Source organism: Anomalospiza imberbis, chromosome 2, assembly GCF_031753505.1.
Source record: "Anomalospiza imberbis isolate Cuckoo-Finch-1a 21T00152 chromosome 2, ASM3175350v1, whole genome shotgun sequence".
In the NCBI taxonomy this organism is placed as follows: domain Eukaryota; kingdom Metazoa; phylum Chordata; class Aves; order Passeriformes; family Viduidae; genus Anomalospiza; species Anomalospiza imberbis.
This window is the reverse complement of record NC_089682.1, coordinates 32,720,206-32,747,850: the sequence shown is the minus strand read 5'-3', so window position 1 is coordinate 32,747,850 and position 27,645 is coordinate 32,720,206. Positions and strand designations below refer to the sequence as shown.

At 38.9% G+C, this 27,645-nt stretch overlaps 1 long non-coding RNA gene across 2 annotated transcripts; it reads right to left on the bottom strand.

Annotated features, from left to right (window-relative positions):
* LOC137466031 (uncharacterized) lies at nucleotides 1-27,618 on the bottom strand. Of its 2 annotated transcripts, none has more exons than XR_010994954.1 (4): nucleotides 27,257-27,618; nucleotides 26,633-26,702; nucleotides 6,052-6,139; nucleotides 1-149 (listed from the first exon to the last, which is right to left on the bottom strand). It is a non-coding gene; the product is annotated as an uncharacterized lncRNA (long non-coding RNA). The 2 variants fall into 2 exon arrangements; XR_010994952.1 differs by lacking the exon at nucleotides 1-149 and adding an exon at nucleotides 2,350-2,467.
* Between the last annotated feature and the right edge of the window lie 27 nt (nucleotides 27,619-27,645).

The window sequence follows — 27,645 nt, the reverse complement described above, 5'->3', positions numbered from 1 at the left end:
GTCCATCATTCACCCAAAAAAGTGTCACTGGTGTTACTACTTGCAGGCTTGAGGAGCTAATTGATGCAGCTGCAGCTGAACTCAGTGTTTTTGCTGGCAAAAGAACCTGAGGTGGTGTTGAATTAGAAGCCAAAGGAGTTGCAGGTGGCCTGAGGAGAGATTCAGCAGGAAAGCAGGTTCACTCCACGAGCACAAAGCAGTCTCAGAATGGAGAGACACTGTGGGTTTGTGAGAACAGGAAAAATCTGGGAAACCCCCTGCAACTCCTGGCCTGGAGGATCAAGAGGTGAACAGCCAGGATACCAACACTGCAGCAGTGATCTCTCATTTAAAGACATAATCCACTCTTTATCCACAGCCTGAACAAGAAACTTCGGGTTTGCATTCACCTTTTCACGATATTTGCTTCCAACTCCTCTCCATTCCACCATCCCAGGTTCTTTTTGCCCTTTAAAAGCATTTGGGGAAGTGAAAAGTTCATAAACTAAAGTGACCCCCAGTGATTCTCTGGATAGATATGGGTCATCTAGCTCAGGAGATTCTTCTACCAAATGCTTTATTTTGCACTTCCCAGTAGTGAATTTTACTTAATCTCAATATATGAAAGTAAGAAAGTAACTGTTCTTCTAACTGAAAATTTGGACACTTCTGTTTTATCCTGTTTTGCAAAACTCACATTAATATAAAGGACAATTTCTTAGAACAGAACAGTGTGGTGCCCTATTAAATTTTGCCATCTTGTAAAACAATAAATTATTTGTAATCATTGTATATTCATACATGCTGTTAGGATCTCTCTTCTCTTGCTTGGTGACTGTTTTCATGACAAACTCTGAATATTAAACCACCAGAAACTGAGACTCCTAATACTTGTCAAGTTTTTTTGTACATCTGACTTTTGGTCTTACCAAGGCAACAATATAAGGAATAAAGATTTTAGGAATCCTCCTAGAGCACCAAAACAAGGATTTGTTTTTCTTTTCTAGAGTTTTTTACTAGTGCTCACTCTGAGCTCTGGTGGAGTTACTACATATATATATATATATATATATATAATTTTTATTACTATTACTATTATTACTATTGTTTCTTCTTTAAAAATCTTTTTTTTTAGATTGAGAAGCAAAGCACATCATTAATGCTGTATTGTACTGTGAGTTACTCTAACTACTTTACATCATCTACAGAGAACTTGATCGTCACCACAAAAAGCTGAGTAGAAACTCTTGTAAAGAACTCCGTGTCTAAAGCATCATCTTCCTAAACCTGAAAACACCTAAAAAACAGCATAACTGTATGTTCAAGTAATCTTTAATTCACCAAGAGCAAGCTGGGGAGCTGCTTTCTGTGGATCTGTTTATGTTGAATGCATTCTACGTATGCTGGTAATTCTCAACATATTTTTACTGCACTGAAAAACAATGGCAACTTGTAAATTCCCCTGCCTATAGTAGAAAGACCATAAAGCCTTTTAGATAAAGAACTTTTTCTTTTTTTTTTTTTTTTTTTTACCTAATGGCACACAAAAAATTTCATTCAATAGTTGAGCTTAGCAATGCTGCAGGAGGACATGTTATGAGAGGTTTTTTACTCACAAGATACTAACGCTACACACAGGAAATAATTATATATAACAAAGGAAGGAATGTGCAAATTTACCAAATGTTTATTATTTTGAATGTATGTTTGCAATCATAAATCACTCCTCACCTAAGAAATTGAGTTGTAAGCCCTAATTTTCCTTAACTAAAGCACTGCCTATGGTACAGGCAACGAAAACCTTATAGCAACCACACAAAAACTTATTATACTTGATTTACACTTCTTTTGCCCATCAAAATAATCTTCGTGCTCATACCATTTGATCAGTTAGTGCAGAAAGCAATAATAGAGCTATATGGGTGAAACTTGAGGATATTTATATATATATATTTATAACAAAGTAATATTATATCATGGGTTGAAAAGTATAAGGGTAGACATTTCATGGCCACCTTGACATCTATTTTTTAATTAATTTTTGAAAATTATTTCAGTTCTTAATTATCATATCTATTCTCTGAAAAAAATAGAATTTACCATGCACTGAATATGTCTTGGGAGACAGAGGGAAAAATAAAGGAAAAAAAATTATCAGAGAGAATAAATTTTTTAAAACTCACCATTTCTATCCCTGCTTCCCTGAAGCCACAATGAATCACATCCAGTTGTGTTTCTTAAAGGTAAATTTCCACAGAACCAACCTACTATTTGATATCATAAGTAAGAGGATAAAATTTGGGGATTAGTTTGTAACAAAGTTCTTTGTGTTACTCCTGTCACAATTCCCAGTTTTATGTTTTTTAGATGTAGAACTTATTCCTGAAATACTGGGTTTAAAAAAAAAATGTAGAGCTCAACTTCAGCACATTACTGAATACCTTTTCCTCATTCAGCTGATGCACAGAGAACATTTCTATAGCAAATCCTTGAAAAAGGGGCAATAAAAATGCATTACAGTTCAAGCAGAGATTTACAAGTGGATAAATTGCAATCAACTTTTAAAAGGAAAAAAGAAATAACTGAAACACTACAAATGTCAAGTTTATAAATTTAAGAATTATACATGAAGCAAATAAAAGTCCCTATAAATTCTCCATACATTAAGGAAGTATTTACATTAAGGAGGTCATTCCTGGTAAGACAGCCATGCAAACACAAGGAATGGAGCAGGCACTGGAGAGGTCAAGGCCAGAAATGATTCCTGGAAGGAACTCACAACTATGAAAAATGAGAAAAATATCAGCTATTAGAAAAATAAAGCCTATTCCAGACAATGTCCAGGGAGTGCTTTTTACATAATTTTCATGCAAATTGATGTAGGTAAACTAATTTGAAGCTTGTGAAACCTTATCATCACTAAATAGCTTTTGCACAAAATAACAGAGGTGATTTTTTTTAGGCTAACATCCCTTCCAAAGTGGTAGAGAAAAACTTCTGTGCAGCTGTAAGACAGTGCCTATATGTTTGAGATGCTCCAAAAATCCAACACTCACTGGTGTCATTATTCACTGGGAGACAGAGGGCCTTGGTGACAACACACTTGACAGCTTGCTGAGTGGTTAACTGCAGTAAAATTATTTGGAACAGAGAGGCCTGATGTTTTTATTTAGTTCCTACAAAACCATTACTGCAGCAGAGCTTTGAGAATCACTTTTTTTTTTTTTTTCCCATATTATGACACTCTTGAGCGTGGAAACATTGAAATACAGAACAAGAAAAGAGTATCTGTCCTTGAATTAAAGCATTTATGAGAATGAATGAGAATATATATGTGTTTGCATGTATATAATTACACATGTTCTGCATATGCAGACGTACACTGAATTATTTTCACATGGAGCTGCCAGCTGCAGCTCCAAAATCCTGAGTTTCAACTCAAGACTGAGTCATGTTCCTGTCACAGAACTCAAGTGAAATGCCCAAAAAGAGGCCACACCCTCTCCCCCTCACAGAGAAGTTCCCAACCACTCCCCTAGCTGCCCACATGGGAACAGAAATATTAAAAAACCTTGAAAGTAAGATATGGGGGGAAAAAATAAAATAATTAATTGGAAATGCAAGTTCAAACCTACTGAAATTAAGAGAACAGTAAATTAGTATTTTTTGTCATTTCTAATGTAGTCAATGCCATTAATTGTAAGGGAATTGAAATGGAAAGCTGATAATGGGTGTTGGAGGAGAATAAAGTGCACCAGCTGAAATCCTTGCTTCACCTTGCACAAATGATGATTTTTTTTCCTGTATTCTTCATGTGCTGAATTTCTGTATTTAATGTGAAAATACTCTGAAATACTGAGCTTCCACTGGAAGCTGTTTTTCCAACATGTGATCTGCATCCTGCATAAAGTTCTAAGCTTCAAAGCCCCAGCACTAATGAATTTTTTCCCATGATTATTTGAATTACTGTTTGAAGGTTCCAAAACTTGAAGTGACTCCAACTTTGGTGAGTTTGATATAAGGGAGGAAATATGAAATATCTGCTCTTCCAAAGCCACAACAACCACAATGAATATTTTGCTAACGTGCTCTGTATTTTTATGTGGACTTTGCACTAAATATATTGAGGATAGACCTGCCAATCCCACTCTTTCCCTTTATCACTTTCTGGATCAGAATGAGAATTCCATTAGTTAAATGGAATCAACTCATGTTAACATTAACTCAATTAAATCTGATTTAACAGATTTAACTCAGGTTTCAGACCACTGGAATTTTGTCAAGAGAAAAAGTGCAAGTTCCTCAAATTGTACCTGGCTCAACTGACACAGGTTGCACCACTAAATATATTTATGGATCTTTCTAGAACTTGTTTTGGTCAATTTTACAAGCTCCAAACTGAAAGGCAAAGCCTACCTGCGATTCTTGCCATCCCATAATTTTTTCTATCTTATAGCCATATAACCCAAAAAAATCCCACATAAATATCTAAAAATTAGGACCCCATGTTCCAATGTTGGTATTTTGACAGAACCAATCCGTTCTCAGACTTGGTTTAATGAACACTGGCATGGAAATTTGGAGAATTCAGGGACTAAAGGTTTTGTTTTTTTTCCTTAAATATTGGAATTCTGAGTCAGACAGCATTCCCCAGGCTGCACTAAGATCACCTCCCTTCTTGAGCTATGTTAATGACATGAGAAGCCTGATGAAGAGAGGAAGATGAATTCATGAAGTACCAAAATACATATTCCATCATGCACTAAAAAATTTACATGTTTTTGGACACAGGCCATACCATGTTAGGCAAAATATTTAACTTTTCTCATGGGAAAAGCAGATTTCTCTTCTCTCCCAAAACTGTTTGGTTTTGTTTGGTGGAAAAAAGGAAGTGTTAGCCAATATCTCTGTTAAAGATAAAAATGATTGAAAGTACTTTTTGCCATTTGTACATATGAATGGTGTTTCATTTTAAGCTCTTCTAGAGTTTGCATCCTTCAGATTCCATGAGATTCCATGTCCAAATCTGTTACAAAAAAGTCAACCAGAGGAGCAGGACCTTATAGTTAAACTCTAATTCCTCACCACTGGTTGTTATCCAACTCTCCCTAATAATGTCTTCATTAAAATAAGAAATATCTAATTTTTAAAAAAGGTGGAGGGAAACCTCTTGTTTTTCTGTTTTGTTTTCATTGAGTTAAGGTCCATGTAAAAGTAATTTACAAATAAAATTAGGTTAAAAAAATAAATAGTAATTTAGGAAATCTGCAGACACTAATATTAAATCTTCTCTTCATTAAAGTCAGCAGATCCCCAAAGGCATTTTTTAATGTACAGAAATTGTATCTAGCATAGGTTGTTTGGTAAAATAACACAACAAGCTCACGTTAATCACAGAAAGAAAATCAAAGCTGACCACTCTCACTACTCACAGCAAACTGGAACATGCTGAAAAACTCACTTCTCTAAAAATGAGCCCACAGGACTTTTCATGTCTGCAGAGATCCATTTTTTTTAAATTCCATCTGGATTAAACCTGTATCATTGGAGGCATCTGAGCTACTTCTTGTTATGTTACTTTTCTCTTAAATATTGGCTGCAAAATACTTCATAAGCAGACCAAAAAAAAAAAAAAAAAAAAAAAAAAAAGCTGTGTCAAATTTAATATTAAGGAAGATGCTCATAATAATTATTTTCTTCATAAAACTTGGTATGCCTGTTTTAACTGACTTTTCTGTGTTTTTCAATATTTTGTTGCTTCTGCCTACATCTGCAACACATTTGGCACATAATGTTCACAGCTTTGTATAAGGCTCGGGTGCCTTGTATTCACACTGATGGAGTATATGATTGTGTACAGATGCTTGTTTTCCTTTTCCAACTAATTTTTCCTTTCCTATCCAGACTACCTCTGGCAGTGTTTAAAGTAGAAGAGGGGCTGAGAGGTGAAGCAAACTAAAAAGGGCGGGGTCTTGGGAAGAATTACATGGTGTGTATGTGAAAGAAACATTTACAAAGGCAGAAATTTGCAGTTCAAAAAGAAATCAAAACTGCCCAGTCCTATTTACACACCCAGGGAAAGTCTGTAGGATTCAGTCACCTGAGCAGCTGACAGAGCTTGGATTTCACCATGGCCCAGTGCAGGGCACTTCAGCTCCCCCTGTTAATAAATAATTTTAATTTTGACTGCACTTTTATTTTGTCGATGGGATAAAGAATTTATGAAATTCAGATGAGCACATACAGTTGGACAGAACACCAATCACACCAACTGCTGGATGGGTTTGGAACGGGAAGCAGGTCAAATCCCCACCCTGGCAGCATCCCTCTGTCACACCTCTGTGTCACAAAATAACTTGGGGAAATGCTGAAAGAATGAATAATGTTATGAGTTTGGATTTAATGCCAGAGAATTTATGCTAGCAGGCAATTTTGGAGAGCAGGGTGCTGAGAGCTGTGTTGTGTTTTCAGCATTGCAGCAACATGTCTCAGCCATCCACAAAAGAGGCACAAATTTTTCCACTCATCACTTTGGTTAGAACAAGGCCCTGAACAGAGAAAACATGAAATCCCAGAACTGCAATCCTGTTTCTGGGTCCTACCCAGTCTGGAGGTTTAGATTAATCAAGCTCAAATTTCCACAGCCTCACTGTTCTGGGGTGCCCTGAATTTTAATGGATTAGATCATGTGAGGATTGCCAGAACTTCAGAAGCTCCTGGTGCTCTTAAACTAAAGACTTAAGTAATGCAGTCCAGAACAAAACCCAAGTGGGTGAACACCAGGCAAACCCCACAAATCAGGCTTTTACAACACTGGATGTTTCCCATCTGCAAACATGACAGCAAAATCCTATCCCAAGGCAAGATTACCATCAGATATTTATTCAGACTGCGGATAAAGGAGGCTGTCTCCAAACTTTTATGAAATGTATTGTCCCAAGGAGAAATAGTTACATTGTGAGATGCCCAGCTTGCTATTTCACAAACCTCCTTGCTTTCAGAATCATTTTCCTTCCTGCATTCTCAGTTTAGCTCTGGTCAGCTTTCATGGGAAGCTGCTACCTTAGTCAAAGCATGGAAAAAATTATCAGCACTAAATTTTTATTGCCTTTTTTTTTTTTAATTTACACAAGCTACACATCTGGCTGAAGCTTTCATTTCAATTATTAGGTCTCCACAGCTTCCTGTAAAGAGAACAAAATTTGTATTCAGGCCAGAACTTGTCCAGCAGAGTTCAAACTCTAAAAAACAATTCCAGCCAAGGTCAAGGAATAAAAAGTGAGTCTACGAAGGCAGGCTGCAACGAAGTCAGTAGATCTGAAGGTGATGGATGACATCTATAGGTACCTGTCCTCTGGTTACTCTTGGAAGAACAAGTTTATATCGCACTTGTCAAAGATGAAGCCTTAGTTTAAGGGGTTCATGCTAATAAGGCTGTGACTGACATTCTCCTTGGCTCTCCTTCCAGAAAAACTCCACGTGAATCCAAGACACCGAGGAATCCCAAATGAGGAGAAATTTGTTTGGCAGTTTTCACTGACATTTGTTCTGTAACAGCTAATTTTGTGCTGATCATTTTACACCAGCATGTCACCCCCTTGCCACAGGCCTTCTCAGACTTTGCCACTGTTTTCACAAAGAATCAGACACCCACAGGAGCTCTCAGATCTCCTTGGGAGCTATCAGCTCTCCGTGGTGTCATTTCCTGAATCACCAGATCCCTGCTCCTCACAGCCTTCTTCTGAAACCAGGATCTGCTCTGCAGATGGACATGGGCTGAGAGAAAGTGTCTTCACACCTTCCCTGTCCTACAAATATGAACAGGTTTGGCTGTCTTGGGTCCTTCCTAGCTTTTGGAATCATGAGGTGCTTTTCCAAGACAGAATGTTCCTATTGACTCTGTTCCTGCAGCTCCTAGATGTTGCTAGGAAGCCATGAGTTCAGCTTCTTGTGCTGCCCTGAGTTAATCCAGATAATATTTCCACTTCCCTTATGAGCTGGAATTACTTAAAGTTTTGTTTTCAGAGAGGGTGGTTTGTGGGTTTTTTTTTTTCTTCTTGTTTTAAGTATGGGTTTGGTCATCAAAAAACCCCCACACTCTCACTGAATGAAATTACTTCTGATTTAGGAAGAAGTGAACACACACAAGGAAAGACACGCATCTGGAAAATACAGGAAATGCAATTCAAGTGCTCTGACTAGGTGGTTCAAGTTACTTTTCCCAGGTAATTATTCTCCTGTTTCCCTTCTACTCACAGACATTCAAGCACTTCATAGACTTAGAACATAAACAGAAGTCTTTTCAGCCTGTAAGTAAGCATGCAAACCTTCAATTTGCTGTGTATACTGAGAAAGGATCTCTGCTGTCATGGCAAAGGAAGGCAACTTCTACCTGGTTTGCCTGAAAACAAATTTATGTCTTCTGGTGCTGTGAGTTACATAGAGCCCAATTTCAACAATCTGTCTCCTAAGAGTTTTCAATCTGCCAGCTTTTCACAGCATTTTCATTGCCTTTGAATTTCTGTATCCTTAAGAAATTTACCTAATCCATTACAAATTTCAGCTGGAATAGTTGTGCTACTCCTGAGAGGGTGGGTACATGTGCATACCTTTGGCAATTTGCAGTGTAAATTGCCATTTTTCAGTAAATACAAGTCTGTTTTTCTACCAGTGAAAATAGCTTCATACAGATTATCAGCCTCTGTATTTCCTGAAGTACTGTGGATTAATGGCATCTCACCCTACAGAGCTCCCAATTCCCAAGGCATGCATCAGGAAGAATCATGCTTGCCTTAAGCCTGAGTTAAATATTTCAGTTCACTCGTAAAAATGTCAAGTAATTAGAAAGTAGTCCCAGAAATCAATCTGCATTTGAAAATAATCCAACAGTTGAGGTGTGGCAGAGGCAAAATTTTGTACCATGGAGCTTTGCTCTGCATCATGACTTGAACCCTGAGCCTCAAACTTATCCTACAGCTGGATTGTGTGAATCTTAGTCCAGGCACCAGCAAGAGCAGCTTATCCTTGTTAAGGATGCCTTTCAAACTTTGTTACAGTCACAATTAAGATAAGGTGATAACCCAGGGATGAAATTTTCCAGGAGTGAAATCAGCCTTTGCTGATTCATCTTGCCCCAAGCACCAGCTGGAAATGAGTTTCTCCATCCCATTTTGCTTCCCCCACAAATGTATACCTAAATCTTCTCTTACAGCCTTCCCTTCCCAAAGGCAGAGATCCTTTTCCCCTTTTCAGCACCCTGGGGGTGGAATCTTCTGCCATTTCTTTGCCATTGGCAGGGAGATGGCTCAGAAATTATGCTGGAATTTGGCATTGTTCCCCTTCCCCATCTGGGACCAAGCTGAATTCAGTTCCCCTGCTTCTGCAGGGAACAAGGAAATCAAGAAGGGATTTTCTCTCAGTGCCTCAGATAAACATCAGACAGGGACTCCCAGTCTCAGCATCTGGCCTTTCCAAAAGGAGCCAGCCATAAGGTCAAAAAACTAAAATCGTCACTCTCATCAATGCCTTTCTGAGTGCCAGACATGCTCATAAGTTTCACAAGCAAAGGGAAGAGATAGGATAAGAACCCACCACAGTCTCTAATCCTGAAGCAGCAGTTTCTGATTTTTTGTTGGCCTCCTGGCTTCCTGGAGCCTTCCTGGCTCCTGAATTTGAGCTCTTTTCAATCACAACAAACAATACTATCCTAAATAATTCACTAGCAAGAATGAAGCTGCTTGAAAATAAGAACATACCTGTGATTTCTTTCATTCCTTGTCTCAAAACCATAATTTCTATTAGCAATAGCTGTGTTTCAGGAGGGGTTTTTTTGGTTTTTGTTTGTTTGTTTGTTTGTTTCTTTGTTTGTTTTTTGTGGCTTCCTGAAGTTGACACTGATTAAAATTCAAAGCATAAGCCAATGGTGAATATAACCATGCAGGATTCTTACGATGTTATGGGAATGGGTTTTCTCTCAGCAATTTTTTTAGGACCTCACAGAACCCCAACAGCTCAACATCTGCTGGTCTTGCAGCTCCACAAAGGAAGTACCAACCTTATGCCAACAAAAACATCACTGCTGAATCTAATACCTGGTTTAATCCACCCCACCAAGGAACAACAGAGCTGTGTATCTAAAACTATTCTCTTAGTGTGAACAGGAGATTCTCAATATATTTAATCTACCTTTCACTCACCAAAATATTCACAGGCAGGTCAATTTTGAACTCACAACTCCCTAAAAGGTTTCAGGAAACTGGAAAATATTGTGATTGGTATTTGCTTTAGCATTCATAAATGCCAGAACACACCTAATCTTCATTCCTAATATTTGGGAAATACATTTGCAGATACAGCTTGGATCTGTGCATTGGAAACTTTGTATTGAAAATCCTACCTGTATTTCTTGCTATTTTAACAGTGATCTCTGATTGCATATAAATGCAAGCATTAAAATTAAAAAAAAAAAAAAAAAAAAAAAAAAAACAGAATTCTGAAAAATAAATGCAGAAGGGTAATAACCTTTTAAAAAAGTATTGATATTATATTACCTTTCTCAAAATCAAATCTTATTCAATGTCTGTAAAAATAGCTGCATTTAAAGCTGACTGTGCTAGCTAAGATATTGCTGAATGCAGAGCTATTTTACTGAGGACTCCATTTGATTCAATTAATGGTCACACTGAGGCCAACACTTGAAACCCCACTCACTTCACAGGGACTAGAACTCAGTTTTGTTAAAATGCCCATATGATCCCTTAAACTTTTTACACAAATATTTTTCCAGAAATTTCTTTTAGCATTCAGCAGCAAGTGCTATGAATTGTGTAAAAGCATTAACTAGAATTTTAAGACTGATTTTTTATAATTTTTTTTACCTTTTCAGTGAAGGTAGCATGCCAGATTGATTTTATCTGTCTTTCAACTCTGCTCTCTGTGCATTTGCACATTTTCCTTTTGATTTTGCTAACATCTGGAAATGAGCTGCAAGAGGCTGTTTTCCACACACGAAGCAGCAGAAATTTCTTTCCTGGCCAAAGAACCCCCAGCCACTGCTGGTGGCACTTCAAAATCTGCATCTCCACAGGCAAGGAGTGACTGATGTGACCCTGGGAGAGCTGCACTTCTCATGTAGCAGCTCCTTATTCCCACCATGACCTGCCATTCGCTCTGTCCCCATCCCACCAGGTGTGTTTGCTTGTCAACAACAAACTCGAGCTGGGCTTTTCCTACCCCAGCCTTTCATTCAAGCCTCCCTTTTAATTCCAGTAGTGGCCATTAGAAATGACACTTTGTGCTCCCTGGCTCTCTGCCAAGGATAACTCCTGCTCTCCTCAGTGTAGATGATATTAAAGGTGCACTCTCTCATGACTCTGGTGAAAGCAATCCCTGCTGGAAACCCCCAGTTTTCTCAGAGCTGCCAACAACCCATAGTGGGAGGCATGCTGAGAGAGGGAATACACAAAAACAAAGGGGCAGCCACTGCCAGCAATTAAAACACCCCAGGCTGGGCATGGCTGGCAGGCCAAAAGAAAGGCTGGCTGCTACCATGGTGGGGCCCGGCCTGGAAAGTGCCAACCCAGAGCACTGCATGATTCCCTCTGTGGTTTATCTCCTGAATGGGAACCACTGTGTCCCCATCTCTCATTTTAAGAATGGGAGAAAATTGCCCATTCTGTGGCAGACCTACTGATCTAATTGCCATTTATAAGACAGCCAAGTGACAGTCACTGATGTGACATTAAGACATCCTGAATGTGCTTCCTTCCCATAGCCAGCGAGGAAAGAACAACAGAAACAAAAAGTGCCAGCGAGATCATTTAATTTGCATCCCTGCTTATTGACATTTCCATAGCAACTTCATTAGGAAGTCATTCATTTTAATTCTCCTGCTTCTTTTGTTCACAAATTCCTACTCACTCCTCTTTCCAGTGGTGGTAATTTGCAGGAAAGGGTTTTTTTTTTTGGTACAAGTCAAAGAAGTCACTCAGAAACAGACTGACAAGGTCTGGGGAGGTACATTTTTCACTAAAAAAAAAAAAAATAGAAAATAAGGAATGTGTTTGGTTTACCTTGAGGGAATATTATGCAGATCATGATTCATGGAGGCATTTAAGCACATGCTTCACTCCATCCAAGGTAGGGCTTTAACTCACTTGACTTTCACTTGAATAGGCATCAACATGAGCCAAAAAACGTTCTTGAATCAGGGCCTTAAAACATCTGTCAATCATCACTTACTCTACAGGTCTATGAAGTATTAATGCACCGAGGCCAACACAATAAAAAAATGAAGCCAATAATGTACAAACTGTTACGGGCAACTAAAGTAACTCAAAACATATGGGTTTCCTCATGATCATAAAGTCACTCTTAGTTTCTGTGTAGTGTGTATACACCAAGGCCTTTCCTCTCTCCTGTTATTTGAGTATCTCGGTAATCATCCCACCTGAAAATGTCACATAAAATCCACAGGCCTTTTTAAGCCCCTTGGGCTAAAGTCAACATTTGATCTTGGAAAGGAAACCTAAATCATCTTCTCTGGAAAGTCTTTCACTTGTATTTATAATTTTTTTTCATGATTGTACTAAAGAGGTCAAAAATTATAATCACTGAAAATTTCCTATAAAGACGAAATCGTAAGGACAGCCCTGCAGAGAAAGACACAGCATTGCAACTAATGCAGTTTTTCTCTTTGAATTTCTCCTACAGTCTAAGGTGAGGAAACCCAAATTCTTTCCCCAAATGATTTAGCTGGGAACAGACTCAGACTAACAGATGGCAAAAGCCAATCTCATTACAGGACAAAACAGATAAAAGCAGAAGTCCAGTATGTGAAGTATAAGGAGAAAACATAAATGAAGATATTGAAATGCCCCTGCCAACCACCTACTGCATGCAGCCCAAAGAAATATCTGCAGATCTGTATTTTATAAATAAACCAAGAGACACCTAGTTTTATAGCCAAGTCCCATAGTTTTAAGTCTGTCACATTTGAATATAGGTTCTCAAACCAGCTAAAATGGAAAAGGAAATGTAAGACATTTATTGTTCTAACACAGCATGAGAATGCAGGATATTGTGAGAATTGTTGTTGCTTTTGAGATATGCAATCATATAAAAAAATGCATTCAGGTAACTGCTATAAATGTGGAGTTTTGTGCTTACCCATTTTTCCACCCCTTGTGCTTTCTCAAGTACAGCACTTAAACAGGACGAGTTCTTAACCTAAAGCACCACGAAACTGTAAATCAAAGACTTCTGAAGAGTTGCAGTGAGATTTCTCCTGAATCAGAGATGGCTTCAAATTGAAGGATCCACATGCAGACCCAAACAACCTATTCCCACTAAATAAAATCTCTCTACTTATACGTAACCATTTAATTCCTCTTTCCTTTAGGTGCTGCTCCTATGAGAAAATCTTAAGAAAAGAGATTTCTCCCACTCCTAAGATGCACAGCAACATGTTGCTTTGTGCTGAATGTGTGAACATGGCACTGCTGAGCGCTTTCAAAGAGCACATGCTAACACCTGAGGATTTCTTGGGGCACAGCTTAACAGCTGACATGCAGAAAACTCAGAAATACCATTCCAGTAGAGCTCCCCACCTCCTCCGCTTTCCCTGAAATGCTACTGTTAAAGGATTGCTTTAATATCTCTGCTTTGATTTATTTACACTCTCCCATCCCTCATAACTGCCTTGTTATGATTCATTCTGCCTTCCCAACATTCCATCAGTCATATCAGCTCAGGGTGCAGCTGCATTTCAAGCAGAGATTTGCACAGAGGGCACCAAATTTCTCAGCACCAGAATGCAGGATGTGCCCCCCATGCACATTCCACTCGTGCTGCAAGGTCATCAGGAGCAGGGGGGCTGCTTCTCTAACAAAGAGGGGGGAAAAAATTAAAAATCCAGGCTGTCCTGGGACAAGGCCACTTGTTTTCTCCACTGTGACAGAGTCTGACATTTATGTGATGTCAGTATAAACTGCGTGACATTATTCTGTGACACTCCATGGCACACAGCAAGAATTTATGTCCTCGTCTGACATAATCTATGAGCTTGGTTTTAAGCTGGGAAAAATAGACACTGCTGATCCTTGTTTGGATGTGATGCCCCTGGAGAAGGTATTTCCTGCCTTGTAGCACTTTTATCATTAATTCTGACAGTTGCTGTTCAAAGGGCAGCTTGCATTCAGAAAAACCATCACAATTCTATCTCTGATACTACGTTTTGGTCATTATTAGTGAATGAAAGCTGATTTTTCTGTGGAAATCATTAGCCTGGAAGAACAAGAAGAAAAAAAAAAGATGAAAGACCAAATGAAAATTGAAAATAGTTAATTTTGTCTCCAAGCAAGTCTAGGTGTCAGCAATGCAAGTGAATACAGGCTTCCAAGAACAGCATTTTATGCAGTTGTTAGAACTTTCTGTTGCAAAATGAAAAAAAATTGCCAAACAATTAGAAGTCCACTTAGAATAAATAAAACTTTAGCTGTTATGGAATTAAAGCTTCCTTATGAAATTTTTAGCCCTTAATAAAGCTACATACCATAAAGACAGTAAAAAAAATGAAGAAAAAAAGTACTACAGAAATAAAAAAAATCTTGACGCTTACTGCTTTTAGTAAGAAAAGAAAATTTATCTTAGTTAAATTTTCTGCAAAATGCTTTGCTTTTCACAATATTTAATTTCTTAGTAGAAGACACTTCAAATAAAAAAAAATATCAAGTACTGCTTGGAATTTATGGGGTTTGACGAACAGTATTTGTCTTGTACTTCGGGTTTCTGTGTCATCAAGAGCCACCATGACACAGCTGAGCAATAAAATAAACAGTGTTACTTCAGAATTGATCTTGGTTTTGCAAAGATTTACAGATTGTTAGTAATTTTCCAACAAATCCATCTTTCACAGAGAAGTTTGAAATGGTGAGACTTCTAAGCCATGCCAGCTGCTTTGAAAAACACATTTTGTGATCCTTTAAATTTAAAGGCCAATAAAATACAGATTCTGTGAGAGGAAGAGCAGGCAGGGAGCTTCTGCCCTCTCTCTAAGCATGGATTATTGCAAAAAAAATGTTGGGATGGGTCTCACAAAAATGGGAAAGAGGAAAAGACAGGGCAGACAAACAACTGGGACAGTGTTGGGTCAAAATCCTTGAGTGACATCCTGAAGGGGCATGGTGGCATTTCCCTGTGAGCCTGGTGCAGGATGGTGCCCTGCTGATCAGGATGTTCATTAACTAATTACTTAAAAAGTGTAAGAAAAATAATTAGTGAAGGCTATCACAAAAAAAAAAAAAAAAAAAAAAAAAAATTAATGGATAGGGAAAGAAAAGCTGCAACAATTTCTTTAATGGTGATGATAATTTGCAACCAGAACAAATTGCCCCAAAAAACTAGAAGCAGATTTTTTCATTGTTAAAAATTTTCCCATTTGAACTGAATAATTTTTTAATTTGAAAATATTTTGATTCAAACAAGATTCATTTAAGTCATAAGATACTTGATTTGTGAAACAACCAAAAAAAAACAAGTAATGGCATCTTCTTAATTAGCTAAATTAGTATTTTTTTTTCACTTTGCCTTTCTCTCCTCTTGGAGCTGGAGAACCAAGGCCCTGGCCCATTTGTTTTCCCCAAGAGCACACTGTACCAAAGATATAACCCCCCAAATTCTGTTGGAAAGAAAAGCTAAGTATTTATTTTGATTTTTCTGGCTCCTGCTCATATGTTTTCAACACGCAGGACTGGGAGGCAGTGCAGTCCATAGTACAGGGATGAGGGGATCCTTTATGTCATCCTGAGTGACAAGAATTTCTGTTATCCAGGTTGGACCTTTTGATCTCACCACAGCTCTGTAAACCTCAAGACTTCCTTCACACAGACAAATTCAGAAAAACAAAATAAACCCCAGTTCCATCTCTGTTTTGTTTCCAGTGAACTCTGTTTAAAGAAGAGATGACTGAAAAGACACCCAGAAAAGAATAAATATTCTGCTTGGAATTTATTTACTTTTAGGTGATATTGGCAGAGAGATTTTGCCCTTCAATTGAAATTTCCATATGAAACACTAGAAAAATTAAAGAGTCTTTTACCTTAACCTTATTCCTGCCTTGAAGTGAAGCAATGTGCTGCAAAGACACATTCTTAGTAAAAATCGGAGTTAAGTACTGGAAAGGCACCAAAGTTACCCAAACACCCTCTCTTTAGATGTCTGTGCTTCTCAGACTCATCAAGCTGTTTCCTTCTGTATTTCCTGGCACACCAAGGCACAAATTAAATTGCCTCTCTTCCTCTTGGAAAGCAAAAACCCACAAAAGTTTCTATTTTAATAGAAACCTTGTCCCTGTTCTGCCCAAGCTTCAATGAGAAGCCCTCTGACACACGATCCAGCCGTGGTTAAACACAACAGGGCAGGATGGCCCATGCCAGACCCTGAAGTCACCAAAAGGAACCTGATTCCCTTTGTCCCTGGGTGCCACGGAGAGCTGATGTCATGGAATGCCTCTGAGGAGGAATAATACCATCAGCACTGTTTATTTAATTAGCAACCAGGGTAAAACCCTCCTAATGCAGTTTGATCAAGGGTCAGCTCCAGTGGCCTTTCTCCGAGCCTGGGTAGGCTTCAGTGGCTGAGGCTTAATAATAATCTCTAGACTTCAATTTCCTACTAATAATGGGTAATATAATGTAGGGTAAGCCCTCTTATTTGTTCAGATCTTTTTAACCACTGAGGAGCTAATATGCAACAACTGAACAAACAGTGGCCACACAGGTTTCATTTTTAGAAGCACAGATGACCTCTGATGAAAGAAATGATCAGTCAAGCTCTGAGGCAAGAATGGAAAGCCAGTTAGAAAATGCATTCTTTTTTTTTGCTGTGCACTAAAAGAAAAGCTACTTTTAGATAATAATTTATTAATGATTATATAATAAAAATTATTATATTAAATAATCATTTTCAAGCAAATTTGCTTGAAAATAACAGTGGAATTATTACATTACAAAACTATTATGGTTTGCACTAAATTTGTGTTCTAAATTCTGATGAACATTGCAAGTGTATTTTACTAAATTGAGTCTGTGGCAATCCCTGCAGTCGTTACATTTCATTTGTGATGAAGCTGCTGAAGACTGAACATTGTCTCTGTACAATTTTAATACCACCTAAGCTCGCTATGTTCTTTACTGCCACACACACTATCCCAAATATCTGCCAAAGTTCCATCTGCCTTGGGAAACCCCTGCCTATGCAGCTCAAACACAAAAGATTTTTCCCACTACAGAAAAACATGACTAAAACATGACTTGTCCCTTTTTGAATTTTTTTTTTTATTCTGAATTTTAGATATTGCAGTTGCCTCCAAATGTCAGGGCCAATTTCAGCACAAATGCAAGACAGCAGAGACATGTCCAGCATGCCCACTTGCTGGAGGGGGGAAGTAATTCTCTTTAGTCCAGGATTTTTAAGAATGTGTTCCAATTTTTTTTTCTTCTTGAAACTTGTGGGGTTTTGTTTCCAGTATGCCCACAGGTGTCTGAGTTTAGTTTGCTGTTCTTTCCTTGCCCACCATTCTCTGGATGCCTCCTGCCTCACCTTTCCTCCTTATTTGCCACCCTCTAATTTATCTGGGTGGGTGCTCTGACAGCACCTCCCTCAGGGGTGACCCTGAGTTCCCACTTCAGAATTTTAATCCACTGAGTCTATTTAGTTGAGGAGGGTGATCAATACTGGGAGTCAGATTTATGTCCCTCTAAATGTACTAGCTATGAAATAACCATTGCTGTATTATCAGGAAAGAGGTGCAATAAGAACAATGCTATTATGCTTTCATTCCTCTCTGATCAAAACAAATTTGAAGACAAAACTGTTAAAATCAAATATTGAAAATACTTGTAAATACGCTGCAGTATTTCATCTACGTGATTATTTTTTTCTCTGTGTATAAAAAGAAAGAGAAGCAAATTAAAGAATATGGGCTCCAGTGAACAGGAAATGTAAATCCTATTAATGCTTATAGGAATTACACCTACACATTTAAAGGGCAGTATAGAAGACCTTTAAATTGATTACCTAACAAATGGCTATAAAATGAGAATAACTTTTTTTTCAAGCACTACATGACTCTATTTCAAACTCCACATTTCATGGATTTTACAGCCCAGGAAGCAGAGTTTGTAAAGGTTATAAAAAATGTGAACAATATAGAACAATAGAAAACAGCACAAAAACTTAGTGTTTGCCAAAATAATAATAATAATCATCACTAAAAACTATGGTTAATTCAACATCAATAAAACAGGTGACAATATGGTTGTAATCTCCAGGCAGATGAACTGTATTGATAAAGAGGGAAGTTCTGCTGGTAGTAAAGTAACTTAAAAGCACCTGCTTAAAAAACCAAAGAAATTAGACAGCAGCAAGGCTATGGAGCATCTCTGAGTAACCTGCACTGGGCCATTTTGAAAAGTCCAATATTAGTGCAAACAGCAAAAAACCCTGCAGCATGGGAGAGAGAAGGAGAAGGGCACAAAGGGGTGAAATAATATCAAATCTCTTATTTAACAAAATCATGATCTGAAGGAATCTGATGAAATTCAGTGACTCTGACAACCTCATGCTTAATTTTTCCTGCATACATCCTCTAATAGTGCAGAATTCTCACCATTTTATTCTCATTCTCCCCTTGCAGCAACATAAGAAGGATTATTTAGGATATTGGCAGGAGAAAATGCTTCACCAATTCCTTCCAGAAATGTTTGATTCCAGTGAATCCTGACACAGTGAGAACTTAGATTATTTCAGATAAGGTTACTGACGAGGTGTTTGAGGGTACATACTCTCTGCAAAACTTCTGATGGCACAGCAGTTTGCTTTCTGCTCATGCATTTCATACAAGTTTTTTGTTATCAGCACCACCCTTCTCTCATCCCAACTCTCTTCTTTCATATCTTCTATTCCTCCATGCTGTTGATTTCTGGTTTTCATTCTGACTGGTTTCTATAAAAGCTCATCAATATTTTTTCCTCTCATCTTCAGATTGACACCCTTTCTGGTAAGTGACCTGCAGTTGGATTCCCACCCTCCAGTCCCTCTATGATGGCAAGCAGAAAACTTTCCCCAGACAGATCCTCAGCCAGCAATGGTGGAATAAAACTTTAACATCATCTCCTATCCTTCCAGAGCTCCTAAACCCTTTCTGCTTCATTTTTCACTGTCACTGTCATGGCATAGACAGTGACTTGCTAGATTGGAAGAGGTTGCATTACAAATTAATAACAAACTAGCTAAAGCAATTAGCTAAGGACTGATTGCATACTATGACCTCAAATGCTGTAATCAGCCTTCAAAAGCAGGCACAAACATCAAACCATTGTAATACTTGGGAAAAGAGAAAAAAAATCCTCTAATATAATAACCCAACTAAAAACCCCAGGCATTATTTTCTCAATCTTGCTTAATAAAGTAAGCTACAAATTTATTCCTTGACAAAAAGCAAATCCTATGATCACATACAGAATGGGGGAATGAAGTATTTACTTGCAACACAATGCAGGTTGTTTCTTACATGTAATATTTGTACATAAAAATATCATTATCGTCGAATTGTGCAGGTCAAAGAGATGTCCAGGTTAAAAGATCCTGGGCAATTTGGACTGCAATCCTCTGCTTTTCAAATTGTTGACTTTCTGCAATGCAAAATGAAATAAACAGGAAGACTTTATCCTGTATTGCTTACACAATCAGATCATTAGATAATTAAAACAACAAAAGACACGCAGAAATATTGGCTATAGATGTAAATCAATTACTCCAGAAGCAATTACTTTGGATCTAAATTAGCCAGGGTTATATGGAAGATATATAATATTTAATTTGCTGTATGACTCTGGCACAAATCCAGTCAGCAGCAGCAGCAAACAAAAGTCACCACTTCTCATTCAAGGTAAGGAGCAACCCAATCACTCTCTACTGGTGACTCCAGCTCTTAAAGCAAAGATGTAATTAGTGCTGCAACAAGTTATGGCATGGAAGGAAAATTGTCCCATCACATTTTGACTCAGAATGAAAAGAGCTGACTAGAAGGCGGAATGAGAACAGGGATCACAAACCATTCCAGGAGAAGACAAAGTAAGGAAGGGAAGATTTCTTGCACAAGTGTTTCCTCTATTTTGAAAAACTTCATTTATTTTCTCATGGCAAAATTCACTGCAACATTCATCTTGCCTTTTTTCCCAGTCTGAGCTCGTGCTGCCTTTCTCACACCTTTCTGGGATCTGCTGCCTGGCCCCCAAACCCCTCAGTCCCTGCCCTAGTCAGGGCAAATAATGAGATTTTTTGGATTAGGGATGCTCAGGGTTCAGTACATGGTGAGGTGCTTTGGGCAGTATTTTCTGTTGTTAAGGAGGACCTTATGCAGGCTATGCTCTGGAATTTTCAGAGGAAAAACTTGCATTTTTATCTGATTACACAAAAAAAAAAAAAAAAATCTTAGTCCACAGCTATACAAAAAGATCTTTCATTTCTCAGCCAGTCACCCAGATTTGGCAAAGGGTGCTCTGGCACACAGCCCAAGTGCACCAGGGAAAATCTTCACCACCATGTTCAAGTTCACTTTGCATGGGGAGAGCTGCACAATGAATGGTTTTTCTTCTCCAAAAGCCAAAAAGCCCCTTGAAAACAGCTGCAGCTTTAAGAGCTCTGAATTTTGGTTGATGTTACTCCTTCTCCAGAAGGAGAAGTCTCTGTAAGTGACTGCTGAGAGCACAATCTTGAGGTACAACTGGCCATTATTAGGGCAGATAAAAACCACTCACTTTAGTTGCAGGACATGCTGAATCTCTCCCATGTCCCCAAGCACTTCAAAGAGCTACATAACTTTAGATAAATTAATTTTTGTGTCAGGCCAATGCAAATCTAAAGTCACAGTCAAGCCTTTTCTTTTTGGTGGAAAGCCCAGTGGAGACAATAAGAAGTTTCATTTTAATTCCCCCTCAGAGTGAGAGGATGTGGGGGAAAAGGGTAGAGGTGGGGTCTTTGGTTAAGGGAAAGAAGGTAATAAAATCCTACAAAAGGAGAAAGGTAATAGCTGCAGCTCATCAAAAGAAAATTGCTCAAAATACCATAAGTAGTTCTAAGAAAACCTCAAATCCCCCTTAAGAACTTAAAATAGGACAAAACTGGAATATCTTAGTCTGTGCAGCTAAATCAACTCTCTTTCAGTGCACATTTAATCTGCCCCTCTATAAACAAACATTTGGGTGAGTGAAGTTCAAGGACAGGGTAGGGATGCAGGAAGGTTCAGTTTTGGGAGCAAATCTCTCCAAACCAGTAATTTCAAGACAGGCTTTGGAGAGCTAGCCCCTTCTAACACAGTAAATGAAATAAACTATTAATCAGGGGGACAGAAGCTTTTGTCATGCCTGTGCCTTAGCCCCCACCACCTCCTGATGAGGGGAGTCTGAGCACAAAGCCCCCATCCCTGATCCTGTGCAACTACTGGAAAAACAAATTACCAAGCTAGGAATGTGAGAGAAAGAGCAATTAAAATTTTCCCCCTTTTTTAATCAAGGACTGTTTTGCCTCAGGGGCTTGGAGGGATGGGAAATCAGGCTTTTCAAGCTTCTGCAGTGTAGGCTTTGGAAAATATCTGTAGCAAATATCGTCCTTTACAGATTGTGCTCTGCCCTTTTTCCTTTCCCTTATGGGGACACGTGTGGGGGGAGATTTGTTAGACCTTAAACTTGTCACAAATGTAGTTGCTAACCATTTGCCCCCGTGTTCAGATGCTCTGTCGATTGCTTTCCCCAGTAATTACTCAGTGGGAATGTCACAGCAAGCTCCATAAGTTAGAGCTAATCACTCTTAAGTGCTGGAAGCAGGACTGTATTTGTGCAAAGAAACAGCAATCAAATACGGTAAGCAGATGGCTGCTCCTTGTCCTGTTACCACACTGAGCACAACAGATTAAGCCATGATGGATTTATCAGCACTGATGGATACATTAACACCATAAGCTTTTATGGAATAAATAGCTCCTGACATCTCATCATAATTTCTGATGCCCCAATTTTTCAAAATCTGTTTTTTTTTTTTTTTTTTTTTTAAATGAAATCGTAGATGTTTCCAACAAAGCCTGTAGGTTTTTCTGTGTTCTCCCCAAGAGCTGCATCTCAGCACCTTTAGTTATGAAAGACACTATTAAAACCTCAGAAACAGTTGAAGAAATCCATAGCATTTCTCTCAATCATAAATTCAGTATTCTACAAGCTTTGTGACAATCAATTCATGTAATTGATAAGTGCCAGTATTTTAAACTGATGAAAGCATTAGCTGATTTGCCATATCTTGAGAATAACATATGATATTATGCAAACAGCAGTAAAACAAACATAAGTATCCAAACCCTTTTTCGCTCTGATTTATAGGCTGACCTGTAGGATAGGGGAATGCACTTGAAGGCTTAGCTGCTATTTTGCAATCCTAGCAGAAAACATACCCTCAGATTTTTCAAAAGCCCTCATCTTGTGAGATGCAGAAGGGATAAAAAAGTAAAGCAATTTTCGAGGAATGTGGGTGTCAGCTGTCCGGGCTGCTGCCAGCAAATGAGCAGGGAAATGTTTAATGGGTGCATGGGTGCACTGACACAGCAGACACTTCAAACCAGGCTCTGAGCAGCCACAGCCACCCTACAAAGGCTGCAATAGGTGTCCTTTCTAGTCCTGCTGCCTCCAGAAAAGCAGAGTGCTGGCTGCTTAAACTGCAGTCAAGCTGTTAACAAGCCCCTGTGGTCTCTGGGGACAGCAGGCATTTTGGGGTTCCCATTCAGGGGTCACAGGAGGAGAAAAGAGGCAGAAAAGCCCACTCAGTGTCATCAGTGAGAAGCAGCTGCCTGTGTGTGTGCACTGCTGCACCTTCTCCACTCCTCCCTTCGTGTGCTTGAGTTCCTGTACAGGTCATCAGCTTGGCGTTTGCTAATTGCCCGTCTGCAGTCTAGGTTTTAATCACCTGATCCATCAGAAGCCCTTCTTCCCCTGCCTATATTCATCTTGTCAGTCAGTGACATTTTTTGTAATGAAAGCAGCAGATCTATTGATAGCATCCCTCAACAGAGTGGAAGGCATCCTGCATTATCTTTGTCTCCTAAACCAGCCTGTTCTATTACAATTGACCTTCTCCTCTTGATTACCACACAAATCATAGTCCTCTCCCTGCTCCTCCCCCTGCTTTCCTTCCCTCCCACCCCCCAGTGTCTCAGATTATTTTTTTTCTGTAGCCATTCAATTGCCTGACTGCAGCTGGTAATTGGATTCATGTTTGGAGAACAGCTTTCTATGTACAAGCCTGGAATAATTCAAGTAGGACCCTGGCCTAGGGCTGAGGCCATATGTGAAATTCAGATTTGAGTCTGTAAAATCTGGAGTACCCTGAGAGAGGTATAATCCACTTAGCAGCACAAAATTCTGTCCTGCTTGGAACCTGCACTTACTCTCTCCTCTGGAAGTTAAATTTCCTTTCTCTGCTCTTTAAAGGTATTAAGGGCAAGGCAGTTTTATTGTGGTGACTTGGTGAAATGTAAAAGTGATGTTACTTTGGCAGCTGTCTTGACTCGCTCTAGGAAATAATTTGAGTAGTTTTCATGATAACACAATAATTAAGCACCATAAAACAATAATAACCCAACCTGACAGCATTCTTTGTGTATACAGCAAACCATGATGTCTCCAGAGTCTGAAACTCACCACTGGGACCAAGCTCAGCATCACCAAGCTGTTACACTGTGCACTAACTTAAGTGCAGTTAGTGGTGTCAGCTTTCCTGTCGCACATATTGTACTATTTCAGCATCAATTTACTCACCTAAAGATAAATAGGGAAATGAAATGCAGTCAGGTTCATCCTGCTGCAGCCCTGAGGGTGTGCAGTTTCTCCCTTTGTGCCTCTCAGTCCCTCAGAGAACCAGCCCTAGATTTTATATTGACTATTAATTAAGCTTATAGAATTCATTTTACCAACAACATTTAAGGCCCCTGAAACCTTAAAAAAAAAAATCTCCCCTTTCAGTGTTCACATCATGAGAAGGAATTAGCTGTGGTTCTATCCATGGTGTCAGTTTCCTACAACCCAGTTCTTCAAAACACAAGAGATTTCCTAATCTCCTCCTAATCAAGAGTTTAGAAATCAGTCTCAGGTGCTATTATATATTCTCCATTAAAGTATTTTCTTCTGAAATCAGTTCATTACTTGGGTTACTCAGTGTGTTCCAGTTTGAGACCAGGCTTCCATCTTTACCCCTCTGGTTTTGCTGACAGGGGAGCAGAGAGCTTTGAAAGCTCCTGTGCTGCCTCCCAGGTGTGTGGTTGTACAGGTGGACACCAAAGGTGCCTTCACAGACTGTCAATCAAAGAAACAATCAGCCTCAAGCAATTCTTTTTGGCCTCCACATCTTCCAGAATATCTGAAAAGAAAGATGCCATCTAAAGAAAATATTTCAAAGTTTTGACACTTGACTGCAGGGTCACCTCACAGCAACAGAGCAGCTTTTGATTTTCTGGTGATAAAGCACCTGTGTGCAACGTGGAGGATCTGGGCTATGCTTACAGCTGTTCTGGATTCGGAGCAAACAGGGAGCACAGGGGCCTCTGACATCCCAAAATTTTCTGCCCTGCCAAAATCAGCTTAGCTGCTCCATTCCTGTAAGCAACTCTTCTGCATTTAGCACTGTATTTACCACGTGCATACTCTGCAATTCCTGGTGAGGTGCAGGAGTCCAAAGCAGCACCTTAAAACTCCCCTATGGAAAATTTAACTCTCCCTTGTTCCCATTTCACCCCATGTTCATTTCCAGGCCAAAATTAACTACATTTTCTGGCTGAAAATATCACCCAAAATGACAGATTCCTGCAGTAAATTCCTTTGGACAACTTTTCATTTCCAAATGGCTTTTCTCCAGGGAAGGGGAGCTCTGGAGCAGCACACCACCTCAGGAATCAGCCCAAAATTGCCAAAGTGCCAGCAGAATAAGAGAAGAACTTGAAATTACTTAAAATTTTCTTCTTCTCCCCTTCTGCATAAATGTGACTACAGCCACCTTTTCCATCACTCAATGTCTGAACTTTAGGTTGATAATGTTCACATGAGCCCTTTGGCTCATGTTAGCTATTTGCATCAAGAATGAGAAATGAAACTACTTATTCAGCTTACAGAATTCAACTTATCAACAATACTCAAGATTCCTGAAACCTTAAAAAAAGAAAAAAGTGCCATAATCTCCACTTTCAGTATTCCCATCATGAGAAGGAAGTAGAGGTTTTTGCCATACACCATGTGTCAGCTTTCTACAGCCCATCTCTTCAAAATACCAGAGATTTCCTAATAATTTTTGAACTGTGGATTTCTCTTTTTTTTTTTTCCTTCTTTGCCTCTGGGATTTCATAACTAAAATCCATCTCTGAGGTTGAAATGTTGGTGATGGCCTGATTTCTTCAACTCTAAAAACAGGAGTCAGCAGTAAGCAGAATTTATCTTTTCACCTGCATCTATCCCACAAATAAAGCAGGCTTTCTTCTGCACTACCTGATTGAAAGTGTACTGGAACAAATGGAATCTGTCTATTGCTGACAGAACCAACACCCTTTGTGGTGGATCTTGGGTCATTTAGTTTCCCTAAAAATGAAGTTCCTAAAAGTTAGCAATGAAGTAAAAACCTCACCTTCCTCTTTCTCATTTTCACTTACCACTCACCCTGGGAATTTCTACCACTACCTCACCCTGTAAGCCTGAAAATGTTACAGAAGTGAGCTTTAAAGCCATTAAAATGACAGGAAAAAAAAAAAAACACCTTTTCCTTCCCTTCCTCTTACTATTTTATAGCTTTAAACCCCTGGCAAGCTGAAATGCCCTCCAAATTGGGATGAAAAAGGACATTTCTGGCCATACAGTGATGGAGAGCCCCTTCACAGGCACTGATCAACTTTCACCTCACAGCAGGAGGTTGGAAAGGTCTGAAAAGGGACCAAAGAGCTCCTTCAGATTGCAGGGTGTGATTCAGCTAATCACAAGTCTTCTCATTACAGGTAGACTCACTGGGCCAGACACTTCCATCAGGTTTTTGGACTGAAAGAACTAAAGTTCATTTCAGCAGGGAAAAACAACCAAAAAAAAACCACCAAAAAAAACCACACAAAAGAACAAATTCACTTGTGACAGATTACTTCTCTCTTGGTGGTCATGCAAACAATTAGAAAATAAAGAATACATGTGCTACCATTTGTGTTATCTTAGTTTGTGAGATTTGCCTTAAATTTACATCACAGTGTCTTTACTAATGCAACGAAACCATAATTCTGTCTATGGGAAACAAAAACTGTCAATGCACTTATAAAACGTGCCTTACTACACTTATCTCAGTCAACATTTATTCTGTAAGATGTAATCAGGATGTTAAATGTTTCTGGGAGGTTTGAGATGCCATATTTGGCCATCTGTTCTAATTATTTTTGAATAATTTGGCAGATCTTACTTTTGTTGCTGAACTACAGAAGCAGATTTCAGCAGTCTGAACTGCATTAAAAAAAAAAAAAAAACAAAACACCACCACAAAAAAAGAGAAGGTATTTAATTCAAACCTTCAACATTAAAGGGCCATATACCAGTAGGATGCAAGCAGAGGTCCAGAACATCCTGGATGGCGATAAAGTAGAGGTAAGTCTTCACAATTCTCTGTGGGGTGACATAAAAGTGAGGAAAAAATAGCAGACATAGACAGGTACTCTCATTATATTGTGCAGTACATTCTTAATTTCCTGGCTTATTTTCCTTGAAGAACTCTAAATGAATTTTTTGAGTTACTCTCCTCTTGATCAAAGCATCTGAGACCCTCACCCAGGCCCTCAAAAGGAGAGAATCATTATTGCCCATTTTTAGATATGGGGAAACAAGACAGGGGGCAATAAATTACTTCCCTGAGGTCACATAGGACATCTGAGGGAAAGCTGAAAGCAGCACCCAGGGCTCTCCAGTTCCAAACTGGAATGTCTGGAGTTATCATGGGATCTTTTTGGAGCTGCAAATGGAGCTGCACTGTTCCAGGACATGGACAACCACTGCAGTGTTTAATTACAAAGTCCTACTGCAGCATTAAGGCTAAATACACAATATTGGGCTACTGGAAAAAAATTAAGGAGCAGGATGACCCAATATGAATTGATACTGAGCAGTGCACAGCAGATTGCCCAGTTCTTTATTTTGAAAATAACTCAGCCACTTCAACCTACCTCATCCAAAACCACTCTGATTTTGAAGGAGAAAAACAGAACAAAACAAAAACAAAGCCCAAAACCCAGATGGCATTTAAGAGCCATGAGCTCTGATGCAGTTTCTGACACTGCTGGGCACATGACCTTCAGCAGGTCCTTTCCCACCCTGCCTCATTTTCCCATCTGTGAAAGAGGCCAGAAATTCCTCCCTCTGCTGTGCGAACCGATGGATATTTGCAAAGATTTCTGAATGTAACAAAGGTCAGGAAGAGACAAAACATCATCTGAAGGCTGACCATGGCAGGATTTGTGTTATGATGACTCCCACGTGTATTAAATTTTATGGAAACAGCAAACAGTGGTTTCAGTAACAGCACCAGTAAGGCTACACTGACAGTTGCATAATG